This window comes from Ambystoma mexicanum, chromosome 4q, assembly GCF_040938575.1.
Source record: "Ambystoma mexicanum isolate Mex_15411 chromosome 4q, UKY_AmexF1_1, whole genome shotgun sequence".
In the NCBI taxonomy this organism is placed as follows: domain Eukaryota; kingdom Metazoa; phylum Chordata; class Amphibia; order Caudata; family Ambystomatidae; genus Ambystoma; species Ambystoma mexicanum.
Window position 1 is genome coordinate 233420517 of NC_090928.1, and position 21951 is coordinate 233442467.

General features: G+C 47.2%; 1 protein-coding gene across 2 annotated transcripts in view; it reads right to left on the reverse strand.

The window, feature by feature from the left end:
* Positions 1-21951, reverse strand: part of TRAF3IP2 (TRAF3 interacting protein 2) — a 436145-nt gene that overhangs the window by 350280 nt on the left and 63914 nt on the right. Inside the window, exon 1 of one of the 2 annotated variants that reach the window (XM_069607777.1) lies at positions 3136-3160. The exons of the other annotated variant lie outside the window; for it this stretch is intronic. The gene's annotated coding sequence lies outside the window, so the exon portion shown is untranslated. Of the gene's footprint in view, positions 1-3135; positions 3161-21951 lie in introns of those variants that run through there. 2 annotated transcript variants of the gene reach the window in all.

Sequence of the window (21951 nt, forward strand, 5' to 3'; positions counted from 1 at the left end):
TCTGCACCACCGGGACCAGCCCCAGCCACCTCCAAAAAGGGGGGGGTGCACACCAGCACCTCACCAGGGTCACAGAGAGAATAGGGGTCCACCGGGGCACACAAGAGGTAAGGCCAGGGGCAAGAAGAGCAGATCTGGATATTCACGGGCCTGGGAGCAGGCTCCAAACTAGCTCTGCCACACGGAGCCCTGGCCTTCTCTGCCTCTGCCCCCCTCATGGGGAGGATCGCAATCTGCTGGGGTGCAAAGGCCACGAAAGATATGAGGGCCCTGGACATGCAGAGCTGGCCCAGATTGTCACAGCCCCGGGAGCAGGTTCCAGACTACCTCACCCTCGAAGCGCTGCCGCCGCACTGCTCTCTGCCTCTCCCGTCTCCGCCGGGATCCGGTCATATTGTCGAAAAAACCATTTCGAATGCCATTTCGTTGAAAACAAAATTGGCGAAAAAATTATACCAATTGCATTTTTTTTTATGTTATAAGTTTATTTTGGGTTTAGCTAGTAAAAAAAAAAAACAGTAAATAAAATTTTTAAAAAATATTTAAAAAAGGGGGATAACATTCGACTTTTTTCCCCCCACATTTTTGGTTCGACAAAATGACTTTCGAAAAAGTGACATTCGACATAGTCACTATAAACCATCTCGACCACCTCCTCTCAGAGATCTTCTCAGGGCTGCCTCGCCTCCACAAAGCAAGCAAGGTGCTGCCCGCACACTGCGATTGCCCCGCAGTCATATGGGACACATCGCTCACCACTCCAGGGCCCTCTCCAAGGGGGCCAGCCACAGGGGTCCACACCACCAGCAACTCGCCAGGTGCCACAGCCAGTACTCTGCCTCACAGGTTTCTACCAGAGCCAGGAGTTGCACAGAACGGGAGGTGTGGGGGCGAGGAGTGGCACACTCCACCCCCATCAGCTGTGCACACCGGGTTGTCTGAAAGCCGCGATTTCCAGGATTAATTTGGAGCCGACACAAAGGGCGCAGTGAGAGACCGCCATCTTGGCCGGGCTCTCTAACGCCACCAGATCCGGTTTCTTTGATGGTAGCTGGATCACGAAGGGTATAATGAGGTGGTTGCTCCACAGGATTTTCCTTGGGGGTGCGGTTGTGACCAGGTTTTTGTTGCCAAAGATTACATCTATTGTGTGGCCTTCTGTGTGGGTTGCTCATTTAACCATTTGTCTTAGATGCATTGTCGCTAGTTGATTGGTTAGTGTTTTGCGTGAGTTGATGTTCTCTTCTTCAAACCAGATGTTGAAGTCTCCAGGAATGATCAGGTGGTCGTGCTTAACCCTTTAAGTGCCATGGGTATTTCCCCCCCAGTGCCAGGGCCTTTTTTGGTGATGTGGCCATTCAATGCCTTCAAACTGTTTTGTTACATGAGATCTCGGCCAAATTTGGCTCACTTTTTCCTACATGTAGGCGGTCGTAACGCCACCCAGAATCCTAGGTTGTTGTAGGCGGGTGAGAGAAAATAAGCAAAAAGGACGAAAATGTTGGGTATTTTCAAAAAATGCCAATAAAATGATGTACAAAGAAGCCTGTGGTTTTTTCCTTGTAAGAGCTAGGAACAAATGGTTTGCTGTGCTGAATTCCCCAATTTCCTGGCTTTCAAGAACAGGTTGAGTGGAAACGAAAAAAATGTTTTCATGTGGTTATCAGCTGTTTTGTGAGAGGTAGGCCATTTGCCCATTTTTGCCAATTGGACATGCATGGATGGAATGGAAGAAAAGGGTAGGAAAGACGAATTGGAGGACAGAAAGGCATATATTTCAGAAAAGTAGACGAAATTCCAAGTTTAGGAAGGGGTGATTTGCGTACATCAGGCACCAACTAGGTAGGGGAAAATTCCATAGATTGGGTAGATTGGGGGGGGGGGGGTGAGCGGGAAAATGACCGAAAAAAAAGGTACGTGTTGTACATGGTTGGCTAGGTACGGCAATGGCTTCTAGGAATTTTGAGAAAAGCAAAGCTCCGCTACATTCCCCCCCGACTCTTGCAGTTAGGAAAGCACACATTTTTTGTAGTGTTTTACAAAACAAGCATTACCACAAGCCAAACACTGAGCCATGGTACACAGGAGTTTTATGCTCACGGCCTGAACAGACGCACTTAGCATGTGTAAATCGGGAAAACCAATGTGGTGAGGAACGGCAAACATAAATTTTTTGAAAGAGCATATGCAGACCGTACATGCAGACCTTTTCAATGGTAGGTGACTTGTGCAGGTTACAAAAGTGTATGGTGCCTAAAGCAGCGACTAAATGTAGGTCACATTTGGGAAATGAAAGGGTTGTGTGACAAAGGGCACCAGCAAATGGGTCAAAACGTTATGAAAACCACACAAACACCAAATGTTATACCTTCCTGCGATCCCACAGGTGTCCTGATGAAAACGGTACCTCACATGTGTGGGTGCACCTACCTGGGCGCCAAGGGGAAAGCCTAAAACACAAGTAACCCCAAGTCTGTTTTCACTCCTGAATTTCACTCTGCAGACGGGCACATCATACAGATATGGGCCTCGGATGTCCAAGCCACCAAGGAAAACAGGGAACCCCATGCATTTCCGAAAAGAGGACACCCGTGGAAATCCGCAGAGGTATGATTTGCGCAAATCGGCCCAGAATTTATTACCCAGACACCCCCGCAAAGTCCGAAATGTGGGAAAAAAAAATGCATTTTCCGCACATTTCCCTCGGCTCACCCATCGATAAAACACGGTGCCAACAACGCATGGCCTACCGTCCCGCATTCCCACAGGTGTCCCGATGAAAACGGTACCTCACATGCGTGGGTGCACCTACTGGGGGCGCAAAAGGAAAAGGCTAACCCACTGGTAACCCCAAGCCTTTCGCCACTGCCCATTTTGTTCATGTGGGCAACCTACAGATTTGGGGGTAGGGTGTCGAAGCCAGCAAGGGAAACAGGGATCTCCATGCATTTCCCAAAAGAGGACACCCGTGGGAATCCACAGATGTCTGCCATGTGCAAATTGCCCCAGTTTTTATTAGCCACAATCCCCGACAAAGAGTGATATTTGGTGGGGAAAAAACAATGTTCTATGGGCTTCAACCATAGAATAATAAAAAAAATGTAAAAAAACAAAACAAAAAAAAACAGTACTCACATAACGTTGCAGCTGCTCGGGTAGAAAAAGCTGTAAACAAAACAAAAAACATGTGTTACCTACGGTCACACCACCAAAATGTAGCCCTCCCTGGGGGCAGATAAGGGGGGAGGGCTGTCCTGCACTCCTCCCTGGCCTCAGGCGTCCCTTCCTAGGAGCAGATATCTGGTCCCAGGGAGGGCTGCATGACATGGCACCCACTCCATTGCGGGTGGGGCGTGGGGAAGTCAACACCCCATCCCATTAGAAAATTCCCCGTCCCTTTGGGTTGCCCTACAGCCCCCCCTAAAATGCATTCCACCATTTTCCATTTTTTTCTTTGTTTACGAAAAACTTGCCTTGGCGCAGAGGGGCACATTGGTGCGCCAATCTGGCCCCAGAGTGCCCAACCCTTACTGCCCCACCCACTGGGGGGCTTGTCCCACCATTTTTGGGGGCCCTCTCCCCCCTCACCCCAAATGGGTGGCTGGGGCACCTCATGCAGGACTCCCTGGGCCTCCTACAAATGGCTGCGTGAGGTACACCCCCTCCATTTGGAGTGGGAGGGGAGAGGGCCACCAAAAATGGTGGGACAGGCCCCCCAGTGGGTGGGGCAGTAAGGTTTGTGCACCCCAGGGCCAGATTGGCACACAAATGTGCCCCTCTGCGCCAAGGCAAGTTTTGTAAACCAAGAAAAAAATGTAAAAAGGTACACTACACTATAAGGTGGGCTGAGGGGCACCCTAAACCGCCAGGCAATTTTCTAATGTAATGGGGGGCGGGAGGGTGACTCTCTACCCCTCCACACCAAATGCAGGGGGGCATTCATTCAGTCCTCCCTGGGGGCAGATAAGAGGGGGGTATCTCATGCAGCCCTCCCTGGGGTCAGATGCCCCTTCCTAGGAGCAGTTATCTGCCCCTAGGGAGGGCTACAAGGGGTGGCACCCTTTCCACTTGGTGTGGGAGGGGGAGGGCCACCACCATTTCATGGGGGTAAAAAAATCCCAGCCCCCCTACCCCCACCCCCGTTCTATTTATTTTTCTTTTCTTTTTTTGTGTGCCCCCTTCCCTGGGGGCAGATGATCAGCCATCTGCCCCCGGGGTTGTGCACATATGTGCCCCCATGCTTTGGGAGCCGGGGGGTGGTGGGGGAAAGAGGGCTGCTTACTGTAAGCAGCCTCCCTAACCCCCCACATCACAAACGTATCACTTGTGGTCCAGTGGGTTACTGGTCACGGATCGAGAGCTTTGCGCTGATCCGCGACCAGCAATGCGTCATAAACATGGTGTCGTTGGAAAGGGGAGAATCTCCCCTTTCCAAGAACATCACGTTTTCCTATATCCGTGGTGGTCTAGTGGGCCCCCGGGCCCCAAACCCTCTCCCACCTCCCCCTTCCCTTGATTATTTTATATATTTTTTCTTCATTTTCACCCGTGGGGGCAGTGATCATCTGCCCCAGGGGTCTCCAGCGCTGTGGCCTCATGCTTTGGGGCCATGGGGGAAGGGGGCCGATTACCTAGTAAGCAGCCCCCCCTCCCCCCGCGTCACAAACAGATCTTTATTAATCCAGTGACATTGCTGCCCACGGATCGCCCGCCCTGCGCCCGATCCGTGAGCAGGAATGCCACACAATGGGTATCGTTGGAAAGGGGAGAATCTCCCATTTCCAACGATACCCGCCTCGATCTCCGGCTTGAAATACAGCCAGGGCACTCACCTTCTTTCTTCACTGCAGCAGCCGAAAATGGCTGCTGCAGTGATTTTACTTTCAGTTTCACGCCGACGTGCTTTACGCACGCCGATGTGAAACTGAAGGTAATCCAGCACCCTGGCAGTGATGGGGGACCTCCCCCTCACATAGCCCGGGGGTTGGATTACAGTTTTGAGCGATCCCTGCTTTGCAGGGATAGCTCAAAACACAGTGCCAAAAAGGACGAGCTATCTCATCCTTGGCACTGCGCATGCAATTCCAAGGACGAGATATCTCGCCCTTGGCACTGAAGGGGTTAATGGCCATGTTGGTGGCTGCTTCTACAAAGGTGTCTACAGATGTAGGCTCATAGGTTGGCAGCCTGTAGAGGAGTATAAATGTTATATTGGTTAGAGGTTCTGATGTTCGGTGTATGAGGGATTCGCAGTTTGTGATGTTTAGTGGTACGGCTGTTATTTTTAGGTGGTCCTTGTATGCAAAAGTAAGTCCTCCTCCCTTTTTTCTTGTCTGTTGGCTTGCTTGAGATTGACGTTGTTGGGTATGCAGTCGTGCACTATGACCTTGTAGTTTTGGGCTAGCCAGTTTTCAGTGATGAATAGGATGTCTATCCCTCTGCCGCATAGCAGATCATAGATTTCTGTTGTGTGTTTGGACATGGATCCAGCGTGGATTAGGTTGCAGTGCATCTTTGTGATTTGTGTGGACTGTTTGGAATTTGACTGTCTTTTGGTGATCATGTTGTTGTTTTTCATTATTACTGGTTGATTGCATGTTCAGGTCTGTGGGGGCCGATTCTTCATTGAGTAATTCAGTAACTTTTTTGGATTGGGTTGATGTCTTCTTCGTGGTCGTCTGTCACGGTTTCCTATGGTCACGCCAGTTTTTGGTGATGAATGGCGTGGTGGTGTCATTTCCTTGAAGATGGTTTCTCTGTGTTTCACGCCTTTCTCTTTGGTGTGCTTTTATCCTGTTAACGTGCTTGAGGTTCTTTGGCATCATTTGCAGTCCGAGTGGTTGGTGGGTTGACATGTAGGGTGTTAGGTAGAGCTTTTTTGGTTTTTGTTTCAGCGAATGGGCTTTTTTTCTGTTGGGCGAGCGGTTCGATCTCTTGGTATATGTATTTTTAGGTATGGTGTTCTGAGATTTGTTCGCTCAGTTTTGGTTGTTCCTAGTTTGTCTGTCTTTCCTGGTGCATGGCATATTGTACTGTATTCTGTTCTGGGCGGGGGGCTTGTCACGGGCTGGAATATTATCCGCGCCGGGATATACCTTGTGTAGTAAACCCCTGTGGTGATCTGTTGTGGCCTGTGGTTATATCTTCGCTTGTGGGGTGTCGATCCTTGTGGGTTCTGGCAGTTTTGAAGTTGTGCTTGTATTTGTATCAGGTTCACAGTTGTGAATACGTCCCTGTGGTACCCTTTGGTTTGATTTTCCCATGTGGGGAAGCTGTAGTTGTGTTCACAGTGGCGAAAGTCTCCCTCTGGTGACTTGTAGTTTCATTTTCCCTTGTTGGTTCCTGTGTGGCTGTCTCCCTTTTTGGTCTCTTGTATTGGTATTTGGTTCAACTGTCGCAAGTGCCTCCCGGTGGTTCCCTGTGGTTGCCAAGCTGTAGTTGTGTTGTGTTCACAGTGGCGAAAGTCTCCCTCTGGTGACTTGTAGTTTCATTTTCCCTTGTTGGTTCCTGTGTGGCTGTCTCCCTTTTTGGTCTCTTGTATTAGTATTTGGTTCAACTGTCGCAAATGCCTCCCGGTGGTTCCCTGTGGTTGCCAGTGGTGTCCTGTGATTAGCTCTTCCTATGTGGGGTCCTGTGTGGCTGCCTCACTTTGTGGGGTCCTATGTTTTTTGTGTCCAGTTCACAGAGGTGGTGGCCTTCCTGATGTTATGCCACTTACCCGGGGTGCAGGACGCATCCACAGGTCCCGGCGATTCCTGTCCTGGCGCATCTATCCCTGATACAGGTTGGGGGATCCTTGGTCAACTACGGCTCAAGCCGCCTCCGTAATTTCCAGTACGCGTGCTTTGCGCAGACGCGGAGGGCCGTGTTTCGCTCTCCGCGCATGCGCCGTCCACAGAGCGCTCGGGAGGTTGCAAGCTTGCTTCCCAAGCCTCGTTTTGGGCGCGTCAGCACCCGGGGATATCACGGATGCTGCCTGCCCTATATAAAGGGCCAGTTTGTTTGAACAAACCGCGTCTCAACGCGGTTTGTTTCCTGATCGCGTTCTCGCTCGTGTTACTCTCGAGTGGCACCTTGTCAGTATTCCCAGTCCTTTGTTCTTGTCCTTCCCAGCTGTAGTTTCCTTTCCTTGTCTGCCTCTTGGTTTTCTTGCCCCTATTCCCTTTTAGCCAGTAGGTTCCCTGGGTCTCATTCCTTTCTGCTCCCTTCCTTCCTGACAACGTTTTCCCTTGTTCTGCCCCAGGGTTCCTAGTCCCTCCTGCCTCTTGCCTGTTGGTTCAGTGCCTTCCCTCCTGCCTCTTGCCTGTTGGTTCAATGCCTTCCCTCCTGCCTCTTGCCTGTTAGTTCAGTGCCTTGCCTCCTGCCTCTTGCCTGTTAGTTCAGTGCCTCGCCTTCCTTGGAGTTCTGAGTCTACGACACCTTCTCTGCACCATCTGCTGTGGACCTTCTATCCAGTCAAGACCCGCCTTCCCTGTCAGTGCTTGCTCTGTCCCGACGTCACACTAATCAGGGAAGTGCGCATCCGTGGCGTTGGGAGCTGGTTCACCACTGACCCCGTTTGTATTCAGGGTGGGTGTTGTGCTGGTTCCTCGCGTCATACATTCTGCAACCATCAGTCAGACAGCCTGGCTACTTCACCACGACCATCCACTGGAAGTTCAGGTACCCAGCGAGACGCTTTCCTTAACAGATTGAGACGCCTACCTTCTGATCCCGAGATGGATGAAGCCCAGGAACTTCGGGATGAGATGCGGGCCCTTCGAGCCGAGATGTCAGCACTACACCAGGAGAACATTGGTCTAAGACAGTTGGTGGCACAAGGTACCGGGGCTACACCTCAGGGTGAAGGTGCTATGGCTCATACCGCACCTATCAAATTCGATGGAGATTCAAGACGTGTGGTCGAGTTTTGTAATCATTGTAGAATACATTTCCTCTTCAGGTCTTCCTATTTTAACTCAGACAAGGCCAAGATTGGATATATTCTGGGTAATTTGACTGGGAACGCGCTTGCTTGGGCAGCGCCTTTGGTGGCTGCCAATAGCCCCATTCTCAACGACTTTGCAGCATTCGAAAAGGCATTTCTAGAGGTTTTTCAATCACCCAATTTGGCTTCTGCAGCACAGAATCAATTGATGGACCTTAAGCAAGGAGCCATGGACATAATAGCCTATATTGGTCGCTTCCGACAATTGGCCACCGATTCCCAGTGGCCAGAAGTAACTCAAAAGACTCTGTTTCGTCGGGGATTGAGAGAGGAATATAAGGACGAATTATTACACATTCCAGAGCCCGACACCTTTCAGCAACTAGTGGAACAAGTCTTGCGGATTGATCACAGACTGGCAGAACGAAGAGGAGAAAGACGTCGAGCTGAGAGGCTGTTTTCCAGACCCACAAACACGTCTACTGGAATTCCTGGGTCTTCGGACTCCAGTCCAGAACCCATGCAGTTGGGTGCTGTGAGGGGTCCGTTATCAGAAGCAGAGAAGAAACGCCGAAGAAGTCAAAGGTTATGTTTGTACTGCGGAGCCGCCGGACATTACTTGGGTACCTGTCCTTTACGTCCTCAAAGGAAGTCGGAAAACTAGGTGACCTGTCGTCTATAAGAAAGGCAACGACAGGTCTCACTTCACTTTCAGTCCTTTCCGGTCCTTGCTCTCTGTTTCAGCCCATGCAACCCGCTGTTTTGTTAGTTTTGGAAATCAAATTGAGATGGTTAGGCAAAGAGGTGAAGGCTCTTGGCTTATTGGACTGTGGAGCATCTGGCAATTACATCGACGAAAGTTTCGCAGCAAGGCATGGTATACCTTTGTTTTCCCGGAAGAATGTTCTGTCTGTGGAGGTGATTGATGGGACTCCTTTATCCTCGGGGCCAATACGTCAACACACCATGGGTCTATTCATCCAGATCAATGAACATGGTGAAAGAATCGCTCTGGACGTTATCAAATCACCTTCGTATGCAATAGTTCTGGGTTTACCGTGGCTGCAATGCCACAATCCCACTATCGATTGGGAAGCACGTACTTTGGTTTTTGCTTCCGCTCATTGCCTTCGGAATTGTTGCTTGCCTGGCAGGCCTCAGAACATCGTCATCTCTACGCCTCTTACTAGAAGCAATAATTCACCTGGTCTTTGTTCACTGTTCCCAATACCTCAAGTGTACGACGAATTTCGGAAGGTCTTCTCCGAACCAGGGGAATATTCCTCTACCTCCTCACAGACCATTCGATTGTTCCATTGATTTGATACCAGGTTCTGCGATACCTCACGGGAAGGTGTATGCCTTGTCTTTAACCGAGAAAAAGGCCTTACAGGAATACTTGGATGACTGCACCAAGAAGGGATACATAACAACCTCAAAATCCCCTGCTGGATTTCCTTTATTCTTTGTGAAGAAGAAGGAAGGTACACTACGTCCTTGTATAGACTATCGACAATTGAACGACATCACGCAAAAGGACAGATATCCACTGCCCTTGATCCGGAATATCATGGAATCCCTTCGAACAGCTCAAGTCTTCACCAAGCTAGATCTCCGTGGTGCTTATCATCTGATCCGGATAAAGGAAGGCGATGAATGGAAGACGGCCTTCAAAACCCCATTCGGACATTACGAATATCGGGTAATGCCATTCGGTTTGTGTAATGCCCCGGCCGTCTTTCAGCGCTTTATGGACTACCTTTTTAGCGACTTGATCGGCCTCTCCGTCTGGGTGTATCTGGATGATATCCTCATTTTTTCTGTTACCCAGGAACAACATGTGAAACACGTCCGAGAGGTACTTCGACGGCTATCCCAGAATCAACTGTACGCAAAAGCTGAGAAGTGCTCTTTTCACAAGGAAAGCATGGAGTTTTTGGGCTATGTGATCAGCGGATCAGGCATTTTCATGGATCCCGCAAAGGTACAAGCCATTCAGAATTGGAATCAACCTCGTGATCTGAAGTCCCTGCAACGGTTTTTAGGATTTGCCAATTTTTATCGGCACTTCATACCTCATTTTTCACAGCTAACGACTCCTTTAACTGGACTAACCAGCAGCAAGGTACCTTTCCTCTGGGATTCGCAGGCCACATTGGCCTTTGACATCTTGAAAAAAGCCTTCAGCACAGCACCCATTCTGTGTCACCCCAATGACGAAATACCATACATTGTAGAAGCAGACGCTTCCGACTTCGCTGTTGGTGCTGTTCTCCTGCAAAAGCAACCCGAAACTGACATGGAACATCCCGTGGCGTATTACTCCCGTAAACTCACTCCTAGTGAAAGGAACTATGCCGTGATTGAGAAGGAGTTATTGGCCATAAAAGCAGCATTCGAAGAATGGAGGCATCATCTCCTCGGGGGACGGCATTCGGTGGAAGTCCGTACTGACCATCGCAATTTACAGTACTTACGTTCTCTTCAGTGCCGTACCTCTCGCCAAGCTCGATGGGCCTTCTTTTTCTCTCACTACGACTTCCATATTACTTACATTCCCTGTGCTCAGAACTTGAAGGCTGATGCCTTATCTCGTTCTTTGGAAGGAGAAGTTAAGGGCGACTGTAGTGACAAACCCCTGATCTCTCCGAAGCATTTTCTGCTGACGCTCTCGCCTCATCTCCAGAAGATTGCACAGGATACCATGACAGATCCAGTTCGGGCTAGCCTCTTCAAACGACCACAGATCACTGAAAACAATGGGCTACTGTTTTACCGGAACAGGTTATACATACCCTCAGTCTTTCTTCGAACTCTTGTACTTCGCGGGTTCCATGATTCCCGAATCGGCGGACATCGTGGCATAAAGGCCACCCAAGAATTAATATCCAGACAATTCTGGTGGCCAGGTTGGGCCAAAGAAATTGAGCAGTATGTCAAGAGTTGTCCTGTGTGCACCCAGACCAAAATCCCAAGGAAAAGACCATTGGGGTTACTTCATCCCACTGAGATACCACCTTACCCATGGCATACCATAGCCACAGATTTCATCGTTGATCTTCCTCCATCTGACGGATATACCTGCATCATGGTAGTTGTAGACTGTTTCACTAAGACTGCCCATTTTATTCCATTTCCCGGAATACCCACGGCATCCCAGATGGCTTTAGCGTTCTTCCAGGAAATATACAGATTACATGGATTACCGGAAAGGATCATATCTGATCGTGGATCCCAGTTTCTGTCCTCTTTCTGGCGTCAGTTGTGTAGTCATCTAGGCATCCACAGAGCCCTGAGCTCAGGTTATCATCCACACACTAACGGTCAGACGGAAAGAACCAATCAAACTTTGGAGCACTACCTTCGATGTTTTGCTAACGCCACTCAGACCAATTGGAAGACACATCTGGTTCTTGCTGAAGCCTCCTATAATAATGCAAAACATTCTGCTACCGGACTCAGTCCTTTTTACTGTTCTTTTGGTCAACACCCTAAATTGGTGCCTTTTCATCCAGTACCACCCAGTACAGTTCCATCTGCTGATCGTCTGGTCGTCACCATCCAAAACCAACACTCGTTGGCACGCAGAACTCTTGTTGAGGCACAGGAGCGCATGAAGCAGCGGGCTGATAAAGGACGCACTCCCGAACCACTTTTCCATGTGGGAGATTTAGTCTGGTTGTCCTCCAAGAATCTGCCAGTGCGTAATCTACCTACCAAACTGGCTCCCCGTTATTTTGGCCCATTCAAGGTTATTAAGCGTTTGTCCTCTGTAGCATATCGCCTACGGTTGCCACAGTCCTGGCGGGTTCATCCTGTCTTCCATGTCTCCCTTTTGAAACCTTATGTGGTTGACACCTTCCAGCGTTCTTTTTCCCGACCTGCCTCTGTTACCGTCCATGGTGTACCCGAATTCGAAGTGCAGGAGATTTGTGATTCGCGCATACGACGGGGAGAGCTTCAGTATTTGGTGGACTGGAAGGGTTACCCGGCCTGTGATCGCACTTGGGAACCTTGCAGTTTTGTGCACGCTCCCCGTCTGGTTCGCGACTTCTACCTCCGCTTTCCTTGGAAACCTGGGGCCCCTGGCCTTTCTGGGAGGGGACATAGTGTTATGCCACTTACCCGGGGTGCAGGACGCATCCACAGGTCCCGGCGATTCCCGTCCTGGCGCATCTATCCCCGATACAGGTTGGGGGATCCTTGGTCATCTACGGCTCAAGCCGCCTCCGGAATTTCCCGTACGCGTGCTTTGCGCAGACGCGGAGGGCCGTGTTTCGCTCTCCGCGCATGCGCCGTCCACAGAGCGCTCGGGAGGTTGCAAGCTTGCTTCCCAAGCCTCGTTTTGGGCGCGTCAGCACCCGGGGATATCACGGATTGCGCTCCAAGCCTCCCGGATGCTGCCTGCCCTATATAAAGGGCCAGTTTGTTTGAACAAACCGCGTCTCAACGCGGTTTGTTTCCTGATCGCGTTCTCGCTCGTGTTACTCTCGAGTGGCACCTTGTCAGTATTCCCAGTCCTTTGTTCTTGTCCTTCCCAGCTGTAGTTTCCTTTCCTTGTCTGCCTCTTGGTTTTCTTGCCCCTATTCCCTTTTAGCCAGTAGGTTCCCTGGGTCGCATTCCTTTCTGCTCCCTTCCTTCCTGACAACGTTTTCCCTTGTTCTGCCCCAGGGTTCCTAGTCCCTCCTGCCTCTTGCCTGTTGGCTGTTGGTTCAGTGCCTTCCCTCCTGCCTCTTGCCTGTTGGTTCAGTCCCTTCCCTCCTGCCTCTTGCCTGTTGGTTCAGTGCCTTGCCTCCTGCTTCTTGCCTGTTGGTTCAGTGCCTCGCCTTCCTTGGAGTTCTGAGTCTACGACACCTTCTCTGCACCATCTGCTGTGGACCTTCTATCCAGTCAAGACCCGCCTTCCCTGTCAGTGCTTGCACTGTCCCGACATCACACTAATCAGGGAAGTGCGCATTCGTGGCGTTGGGAGCTGGTTCACCACTGACCCTGTTTGTATTCAGGGTGGGTGTTGTGCTGGTTCCTCGCGTCATACATTCTGCAACCATCAGTCGGACAGCCTGGCTACTTCACCACGACCATCCACTGGAAGTTCGGGTACCCAGCACGTGGGCACGAGACGCTTTCCTTAACACCTGAGGTGATTTGCGTTTTTGTAGTTGTGGTTGCATCAGTTTTGTAGTCGTGGTTGTCTCTCCTTGTGGGATGTGTGGTTTTGTTCCACAGATGTGGTGGCCTTCCTGTTGTGATCTGTGGTTTTGTAGTTGTGTTTTTATCCGTTTCACAATGGCGAGGCCCTTCTTCCTTTTGGTGGCCGGTGGTGCCCTGTTAGATCTTCCCTTGTGGGGTTCTGTATGGTTGTCTCCGTAAGTGGGTTCCGATAGGTTTGCACTTGTATCGGCTTCCACCATGGTGAAAGCCTCCCTCTAGTAACCTGTGGTTATTTCTTCCCTTGTTGGTCCTGTGTGCCCGTCCCTCCTCATGGGGTCCCATAGTTTTTAGCTGTGTTCGGTTCACAGAGCTGGTGGCCTTCCTGTGGTGGCCAGTTCTTGACAGTTGCTGGGTGTTGCCAATCTTGCATTCAAGTTGATTTGTGGGAGGAAATGCACTTCAATGTGGTGTAGCCCACCGCTACTAGAGTCAGTGGTACCTTACTGTAGCCAGTTGGAAGTAACGGGTACAACAGTGGATATACTCTAATGGTTCTCCTGGCTTCACCCTATGCTGCATTCCCATAGTTAGTCTAGATACTGTGGTGGTTGTGATGTGAATTCACATGGGTTTCTCTGTGGCTATACTCCTATAGTTTTCTTCGCCTCAGCTGTGGCAGTATAATAAACTTCAGATACGTTCTACAGTGGTTGAACTCGAGTGGCTCTCCCAGGTTCAGCGTGGCTATAATCTAGTAATTATACTAGGCTCAACAGTGGCTATACCCCAATAATTTGCATAGGTTTAACAATGGCTATTTTGTAATTTACATGGGTTCACTAACAGCTATACCCTGAGAATTTGTCTGGATTCAGAGAGGTCTATACTCAAATATTTCACCTAGATTCACCAGTGGCCATGCTGTAAAAGTTGACCTAGATTCAGCAGTGGCCATACTCCAATATTCACCCTGACTCAACCGCTGGAATTGTTTTGAAATTCACATGGGTTCAGACACTGGTTCTAGTGTCACATTCATTTGCAGTCAATGGTTATTTTCCAATACTTCCCCTAGCTTCAATAGCGACTATATTGTAAGAGTTAGCCTTGATTTAACAGTTGCTATATTATAAAGTTCACAATAGTGGCTGTGTTGTAGGAATTCAATATGGGTTCGATGGTGGCTATGCTCCGGTATTTCACCTGGTTTCAGCAATGATTATATTGTATGATTGACATGAGTTCACCAGTCTATGTGTTGGGCAAATTCACTCAGATTTGGCAATGGCCTTGCTCAAATAGTTTCCGTAGGCTCAGCAGCGGTGGCCACTTCAGACTATAGCGGAATTCAACACATTGGCCAACCGGGGGCGCAGCACAGTTTAACACAGTGGCAAACACAGTGCATAGTGGGGTTCAACACAATTGGAGCACTGTGGCTAAACGAAAAAAAGCATCAGACCCCATTTCATGTGACAGTCATAAATGTTTGCTTCTTTCAAAAAAAAGGTAGCAGGCGCTTCTCTCCAGAAAGAACAAGGCATGATAACCTGTTCTGAGGCGAGAGTTTGCAGCACACACATTTTGCTCACTGTACCTTTCACAGATGGGAAATATCCATTTGCATATCAGTCTTTGTCCCGCCCACATGGGCAGTCCAGCACCGAAATGCTATGGCAATTCCTCTCTGAACAAGAGTACCACCAGCAACCCCATACACGTGTTTCAGCCTTGTTGGGCATCATCAGTGAGGTGAAGCTGTGCCCCTCTAAGCACAGTGAGCAGGGAGTCCAGCGCCTGCTACCTTTTTTTGACATAAATGTTTGCTTGTTAGTACAAGCAACGAGAACAAATGGATCCGTGTCAAAATAAGGCTACTGAAAAAAAATATTAAAAGAGAATGTATCATAATGCCAACCATCAACGACATTGTAACCATTGGGGTTGGGCCCAAGCTTGACCTCAGCTCAATCTGGGCAAACTCTTGCTGACCACAACATTCTTCACCCACAGTGGTCTGCAATGTTACATGAGACTCCATTTTGTAATGTTTTCTCCTGTGAACTATTTCAGAACACCCTCAGGAATGCAATTAAAAAGGCATGGAGGGTGTGCTCAAATCGAAGACAACATCCTGAAGACTAACATCGCCACAGACAATGTGCTGTCTTTCCAAAAATCAAAAACAATAGGCACACCCTGTCAAATAGAAGTACAAATACTTTAAGACCACCATGAAATTTTGGGTTGGTCTTTGATGCCAGAAGTTGTGAAATCGGACTCAGAAGAAGGGGAGGATATCAAGTCTGAATCCTCGCCTCAAAAAGTGTCAACATGAAAAAAAGGCTCATCGTCATTGCGAATGGTTGTGGCCCTTTTATTTCTAGGCCAATCACAATAAACGAACTACTGAACAGCCTAATGAGGTCAAACCTGAAATGGAAAGGGCAGCATTACAAGCCACTGAAGATATGATCTTCAGCGACTTGACCGTGGCATATTTCGGCATGCAAAGAGCGACTGAAATCATTTTGGATGTATGCTTGCATGGCTTGGGTTCTGTCCTTGCACAGATTGGCAAAAATGGCCACCATCATGCAATATATTCCCCCTCAAACCTCCGGCTCTCCTAAGCACAACACTATTTGAAGACCGGGAAAGACTATATAACTGTTCTGCATGGAGTTATATTTTCAATTAGGACCCGGCGAAGGCGCATCAGAATGGAAGAGCCATTCCGATTGGCCCTCGCCGAGTTGTTACCAGGCCGGGAATCCCTGCGTCGGGATTCCACGGCCTTTGTCCCCGGCAGGGGGCGTGGCAGCCCCTCAGCCATCCCCGCTCCGAGCCTCCACGCGGCTGAGAGGCTGCCTTCGCCCCCCGCCAGGGACTCGCGTATGTTTTTTTTTTTTTATTCCCTTCCGTAGCTCCCACCCGCCCCACCAACTTACCTTCTTGTTACTGCGTCCCGGGCGGGGGAAAAGGGAAGCCTTCAGCCGTGTGGAGACTCAGAGCGGGGCCATCCTCGCCCTGCGCCTCCACATGGCTGGGGGCTTCCCTCGTCCCCCGCCGGGGACGCAGGTACATTTTTTTTTCCCCCTCTTCCCCCGTCCCCGTCCCACTCTCACCCTCCCAACCCCACATACCTTCTTTTTGATCCTTTTTCGGGAGCGGACGCGCTGGGAACACTTGTGCTCCCAGCGCGTCCGCTCCCGATGGCCACCATGGAAAGGGAAAACGGACTCAGTTTTCCCTTTCCATGGCGGCCATTTTCATGGTTGTTTCTTTTTTTTTTCCTGTCCCGAAACGTCATAGCGTTTCGGGACAGAAAAAAATTCTTTTAGTGCCCCGGTCACACACATAATGCGGGCCGGGGCACTAATAGCAATATGACCTGAGCGGCGGGGGCATTACCGACGAGCTTCGCTTGGGGCCTATACCTATAGGCCCCGGGGCATTACCTAAATCGGTAATGCCCCCGCCGCTCGGGTCATATTGCTTAAATATCAAACTGAACAAGGATGTCTAAATGTGGCAGGCCATTTCAAATCCAGAAAGAAAGTGTATATTTTTTTATTATCTGGTTAAAACATTCAACCTTTAATAATAATGCATGACGTACATATTATACGTTCAAAATGAAATTCATGTGAATACAGAAGTACCATCATAAAATCTTAAAACCATGAATAAAATGAGTGAATCAATACATGAGTAAAATTTGGTAAATTGGCATCTTCCAAAGGAATTCATACAAGTCAAGAATTCATTTTCCAAATGTATTATCAAAGTTAATTATCAAAGAAATTCATCGTCCTAAAGACCATTATAAAATTCATCAAAACTCATAAAAATTCTTCATCATAAGGACCATTATACAGTATTATTATGTAGGTTCAGCGATTTTCATGAAACTAACTACATTAATTACAATTGAGGTGGTCCTCCCAGCCAAACAGGAATGGCAAAAAAATAAATAAATACATTTAAAAAAAAAAAAGAAATAGCTCTGTCAATAGCGGAACTTGTAGACAAAAATCTCTCAAACCAAAGAAGTTGAGCACTCCCCAATGATATGCATTCAGTTACCCAGTGTCTGAGAGAGTCACTTGAATCTAATTCATTACAAATTCGACATGTAACCGGTTAGAAAGATAGGATGCCATATCTGGCAGGAATTTGTTTGGTGAGCAGCATGTTCCATCAAAACGTAGGAAAATGGCCCTTGTTAGTTTATCCGGATAGATACTTAGAAAGGGTGCCAAGATGCCCAACCTCTTATAGTCAGAACAAAGGTGATTCAGTGAAGAGTAAGAGTGCATAGAGTCCATTGTCTTGATTATACAAAAATGCTTTTACCTTCTGTGGATCGTGCACCAAATCAATGGCATGTAAGTTAACAGTACATCTTTCTGAAATAGTACAGATCCAGGTACTACCTTGAACCTGTAGGGTTTTGGTTAAATCTACAAACAATGATCCATCCATTGGACATAAAATCTTCCAGAATAACGATAACGCTCTCCATTCTGCTCTTGCTTGCAATGAAACAATGCCGACTTCATACCTTATGGCATCTATTGGCAGAGAGTTAGGGAGTCTTAATGTTTTTCTTCAAATAAGTGCCTCAAGATTTGATAAACAATTTGTCACACTGGTAGGATAAACTTCAATGCCATAGAGTAACCTAGGCACAATTTTGCTCTTCTAGAATATGATCGCTGGTTTCAGGGTGAATTTATAATATTTCAGTTCACCCCTTTTTAATTGGGAAGATAGAGCATGAACACGATCCTTATACCATTGTTTTAGGTTTCCTATGTAGGGCTTTGAATTGATTAGATCATTGAGGTTACAGAGCTGATTTTTGCATCTTGGATCTTTCAACAATACGTGCTCTTGCTTACGTTTGGTGAACTGTAGCACCTTTATTTTATTTTTTTTTTATTTGAATTTAATCGCAAAGCAATTTTTACAAAAAAGACAAACAAACATTTAAAATTAAAGTCCACGATCCCCCCCACTTTCCTCGTTTTCCGGAAATCATTTAGTTCCCGGACCCACAGTTCCCGTCACACAGGAGACTTCTAGTCTGTGGATCCTTTAAAGTCTGATGTTACTAGGTAGATTTTCCCAAGAAAGTGGACTACTGCAATCACCCCTGGCGTGGAAATGCCACTCATCAATGCAACAAGAAACTAAAGTAACAGAGAATACCAGGTCTATCCAAGCTATATGGTCTAACCTGGAGAGAACCGTTAAATTTATAAAGGCAAACAAAAGACCATAAAGCGGGGTACTCTGTGTGGTAAGCTCTAGACCAGTGAACACACTTACACAACACAAGAAATATATCATTTAAAAACAAAATATATAAAGTCAATCAATCCAATTTACTTCACTAAACTCATTTTTAAATTTTAATTTTATTATTTAATAATAAATGTTTAGAAAAAGATATACCAATACAAAGTCATAATATATATCTAAAAATCATCCATCGTGCCAACCTAATAGCACCTCTAAAAAATATATCAGACACTTAAAGTCAGTCTCATACAACACTGTATTACCATCCTCTCCCAGAGACCATACTGCAAACACACTTCACTCATACTCAAACATTCAAATTCAATTCACTATTGTTTCTTTCAATTATAATTGTTGTTTCCTTCAATTATAACAATTCACAGACTACTATAAAACAGTGTACTAAAATACAAACTCCAATACCAACAATATATCAGAGAGTATCACAGTGGAATAACAAAATATTCTACATAATACACAACACTGTGATATAAACTTCTGTCTTTACTACAACATCAAATACCCCGGCCCAACATGTTTCTTTCTATATATATTCAGTTTCTTTAGAAATTCCTCAGGGGTAAGTGGGTCCGGTATTTTCAGGGGAGTTTGAATGCAATCTATCGTTGGTGATCGTCCAGTGTTTGTAAGGATCGAAAAAGAGAAATGGGTCACACTCTGCAGCCAAACCAGGGCAATTAATCACCACATGTTTGATGGATTCGTTTTCTGACTCGTCCTTGCAGAATCTACAGCCAGATAAGTTTGTACCTCTTATAGACAGAATTTCATTGGTTGGGATTAAGTTAAGGTGGATTCTCAAGAACGTGTCCCTGAATCGCTGATCCGGAAACTTAAGAAGGTACGGCATCAACTCATTCCGCTTCCGAGCAGGATATGGTGTCTCCAACCAATTTAGAGGCACTAGCTTTGTCCAGGGTTCGGATCCAGTCAGCACGGAGCAGTTTTTCTTTTACCCGCATAGGGTTTGTAATTAGATCGTCTTCCGAACAGCAGAGGTCTGCCAAGAGTTTTTTTAAATGACACACCCAATTTGACAGGCTTTCAGATTAGTCTTGATTTCTTTCATTATTAGGTTCAACACCCTTGGACAGCTGGTTAACAACATTTTTTGGTATAACTATAGACTTTTCCAGTCCACTACTGCTTCGAGGGATGACAATGATAGTCCTCTGCGCAGGACATCAATTTGGACTGAGTCAGGAAGGTTTAATGTCTTTTTCCAGATAATTGATTCCAAGCGCCCCCAGATCTCTGCTGGGATACCCAAAATTCCATCGGAGCCGTATGTTAAGGACGGGACTATCTTCCCCTTATATTATGTTATAGCTGCTGCCAAAGAGAATCGTCCAAATTTTGCAACCATGATTTTAACTTGGCTCGCCAGTTGTTTAGGTTTAGTTTTCAGATCTTCTAGAAATGGGGTCTCTACTAAGCTGTTTGTGATAGTGCCCAAGTATTTAAAGGTAACCACTTTTTCAATCGGGTTCGAATCCACTTGCCATGTAAAACGATCGGTCTTCTGGGTCCCTCGTTTAAATTGCATGATTTTGGTCTCCGCTTGGTTAATTACGAGGTGTTTCAATGCAGTGTATCTCTGTAGGCTGTCCAACGGTCTTTGTAAGCCGATTCTAGTTTGGTCTATTAAAATAAGATCGTCAGCATAGACCAAACAAGTCATTTTCTCTCCACCTATCACGGGAGGAAATGATCTCAGATTTGGCTCAAAGTGGTGGATATCCGAAGTGAAAAAGTTGTAGACTGCCGGTGCCAGTGGGCAGCCCTGTTTCACCCCCCGATATGTCGGGATTTGTGATGTCAAAAGCCCCCCTTGGTTCAGCTGGACCTGAATTTTGGTCTCCGTGTGACGAGCTTTTAAGGGGCCTAATATGGTTTCTGGACATCCTAGACCTAACTTCATCCAGAGGAGTTGACTATCAACTCCGTCGAAGGCTTGGACAAGGTCCACAAACGCTATGAAGAGGTCACTTTTTTTTTTAATGCGCCTTGTGTTTTCCCATGGTTTTGACGAATCCGTCTGAAAAGGATTGATTGCGTTGATGCTAGTTGTCCAGGCCACAAATTTTTCCAAAAGCAAAGTTCCAAAAATGTTACCTATTACATCCAGTAACACTATAGGTCTAAAATTCTTTGGGTCAGATTTGTCCCCTTTTTTAAAAATAGGGACCATCACTGCTAGCTTCCAAGAAGCTGGGACTGTTTTTACTTTCGAAATGTCACAGAAAATAGCGTGGATGAAGGCTCACCATTCCTTTGGGTGTTCTTTTAGGATTGCATTTGTCAATCCGTCCGGGCCGGGTGCCCTTGAGCTGGCAAGCTTTTTTATTTTCTCCATAATTTCAGATGGACCATAATCAAAAGGTCCAAATAGCAGTTGTTTCCTGTAGTTCTCCAGATCTACTATGCTGCTATGGGTTGTCAAACAAGGACGCAAAGTGAAATGTCCAAGCTCTCTCATTCACACTGTTCGATGTGTCCTCTGATTTTGTCTTTCCGGCACCTTTAACCAGCGCCCAGAATTCTTGTGATTTTTTGTTGCTGAGCATTCTCAGCATTTGTTCTGCGTCTTGTTGTAGTAACATGTATTTGTGTTGTTTTATCCATGCTTTATAGGCTTTGATGAAGAGCACTGCATTGAGTTTAAACTCCATATTGGATGATTTTGCGGCCTCTCCGTTTAATGCGCCTCATAGCCCTTTTTTCTCATGTACTACTAGATCAAAGTATGGCGTCGCGTGGTGGTGGTCTTGTTACTGAGGGAGCCGCAGCTAAACGGAAGCAAGAGCGGTCTATACTCCAAGTTTTTTAGAGGAGCCATAGCAGTATTTTGTTCTTCATAATACTTTTTAGTAATTGCTGTTATGTCATCGGGGGTTAAGCGAAGCCTATTTCCGACGTTATTAGATTGTACACTCGCCGGCATAGTAGCGAGCCAGGCCGTACTGATCTGGGGGAGCAATAGTTCCACGATGTTATGATCGCTATCAAGTGTCCTTCTGATGGTAACACCTGAGGTTAGTTGATGAATGTCCGGCGAAACGAAGATATAATCCAAGTCCCCAAATTGAGAGTCCCTTTCCCATGTAGGGATGTTTATATAATCCGGGCCTTCCTTTGTGTTTTTAATCTTCTTAACTTGGAATAAGCCCCTTGCTTTTGCACAACTGAACCATTTGCGGCCTCTTGAGGCACCCTTTTGGAAGATTTTGGGATATTTGATCCTTTTGTTGGGGATTCCAGCACTATGTTTAAATCCCCACAAATTATGATGGAATCTATCTCATTTTCCACCAAGGCTTTATCCAAAGTTGCTGTGACCAAGTCAATGAATTTGTCGTCTGAGATAGCAGACGGGTTCCAGTAGCATATAACTAATAGCAGGTTACCAGTACTGCAAATTTTATAAGAGGTGGTCGTTGGTTGCCATTCCACGGCGGTCGCCAAACAGGACAAGTCTGAGAAAATTGTTTTGGTGATGTGTAGCCCCACACCTGTACAAATGGCTAACAAGAGACCTGAAT